Here is a 1,990-nt window from a genome sequence, read left to right on the forward strand (position 1 = left end):
TGAGTGTTTCGCCATCGTATGGTTGGGTAACGATTGTGCCAATGATTAACAAATGCTCTTAACGCACTATACTGTTTTGGTGCCAGTTTTATGTAATTCACATCTTAGCAGGTTAAAATAATTGGATGGTCTTTGGGGTGAAACCCCCCAGCTAGGTTTCAGCACTTTTAGGCTTCCACTGCAATTTATGGTTTTAAATTGTATACATTCGAATTTGTTTTGGTGTGGTGATGTCATGTCCAGTCAGTGGGATCGGCAGTATTCTAGTGGCTTTCTGTAATATTGCCAAGTAGGTATATCTCGTCTGTTCTCCATTTTTTTTTTTTTTAATTGAAAGTCAAATATCAATCATCTGAGATATAGCTAGTACTAAAACAATTTTCCATGAGAATGTAGGTCTGTGAGAAAACAGCTCCTAACCCTGTATCACTTTGTTCATATTTACCGGCATTTTTTCATCTTTATTGAATATTTTTTGAATGACGAAGATGGTCAGTAACTTAACCCCCCAATTTCTTGACAGTCTTATGGGAAAAATAGATTAGTTATTCAACCAATTTTTTATTCAACCACCTTTTATGGAACGCATCCCTGTCAAATAGTGGGGACTACCTGTACAGTAATAGAGTGCTGGTTGCCTACCACTTATGAGCCGGTTGATGTGTCTCAACGCCGGAAAGTGCATAAAACCGCTGGTTACATCCCGTTTCGGTGCCAGATAATACATAATTTTGCTGGATATTTCTTTAATAAAGCCGAGCCAGCAGCGTCGGGTATTTTATTGGACCGGATATTGTGACGACAAAGAATTGAGAGTGTACTGTGCGTGCGTAGGAATAATGGTTGCATAGCTTGCTGCAGTAGTTTTACTGCATCCTTTTATGTGGATTGATCCTTTTTTTGCAGGATATGCAAACTATGTTAAAACCTGTAAGACAAGCTGACTGAGGCTACTAACAAAATTAACAGCCTTACCTGAAAGGTTGAGATGCTGGAGGAGCTTATTGTGAACAACATCAGACACAGTGTAGACTGTGGAGGGGAGTGTTACTGCTCTGCCAGAAACTCGTGCTGTCAAGGGTGGCAGTGCTGTTGACCATCCTCCTCTCACTTTAGTCAGTTCTGCCCCAGCCATACAGAATACATTCTAGCCAGTGTATGCCAATGGCCATACCACGTTGAGTACACCGCTTCCCGTTCGATCAGCGAAGTTAAGCAACGTTGGGTCTGGTTAGTACTTGGATGGATGACCGCCTGGGAACACCAGATGCTGTTGGCATCCCTACGTCAAGTGGGGTTGGTGGAGGATTAGTGCCTCTCCCTGTAAAACAATTAACTCTAAGCCCTTGGCCACCCTGTCTGGGATACATGGCGTCTGGCAATGAATGAGTGAATGAATGTATGTTGGGACAAGATTTTCGAGAAAAGAGAGCATGATTGCAGTTACTTCTAACAGTAAACATAAGATTCTTGAAGAAAAAAAGGAAGAGCTCCATGAGGCATGAGTTGTGGGGGACTCCATCGTCTGTGGTCAGTTGGTGGAAAATGCAGCAGGGCACCCTCTAAATGAAAGTGCTTTTGTATTCCAGATGCAGGAGTAGGGATGTAACAGAGGCCATGGATGCCGTTTTTGAAAACGCAGTGAATGATAGCCTTGGTATCATTCATGCAGGTACCAATGATGTTGTTATACGAACCTGATCAGAGGAACTGATGGAGAAATACAGAGAGATGACATGGCACTATGAGAAGAAAACTAGCAACATTTTAATTTCACGGATGCTCCCAAGGGTTGATGCAGGGAATGTCGTCATCAGTGAAGATCATTCAGTGTACGGTAAATAGCTGGGTCAAATCGTTGCTTTTAGGAAGGCTTAGAGTTCATTGACACATGGAACCACTTCTGTGAGCAGTGAACACTATATTTGAACAATGGACTACATTTGAATGCTGTTGGTTCTTTCCATCTCGGTTGTTTGCTTAGTGACGC

The 1,990-nt window shown here is 42.3% G+C and overlaps 1 non-coding gene across 1 annotated transcript; it reads left to right on the forward strand.

Annotated features, from left to right (window-relative positions):
• The first annotated feature begins 1,160 nt into the window (after positions 1 to 1,160).
• On the forward strand, positions 1,161 to 1,279 carry LOC145411751 (5S ribosomal RNA). The gene has a single exon (XR_013899453.1). It is a non-coding gene; the product is annotated as a 5S ribosomal RNA (ribosomal RNA).
• The last annotated feature ends 711 nt before the right edge of the window (positions 1,280 to 1,990 follow it).

The sequence above is a fragment of the Coenobita brevimanus genome, chromosome 90 (assembly GCF_032717465.1).
Source record: "Coenobita brevimanus isolate Jiangsu-jjx chromosome 90, ASM3271746v2, whole genome shotgun sequence".
NCBI classification, from domain to species: domain Eukaryota; kingdom Metazoa; phylum Arthropoda; class Malacostraca; order Decapoda; family Coenobitidae; genus Coenobita; species Coenobita brevimanus.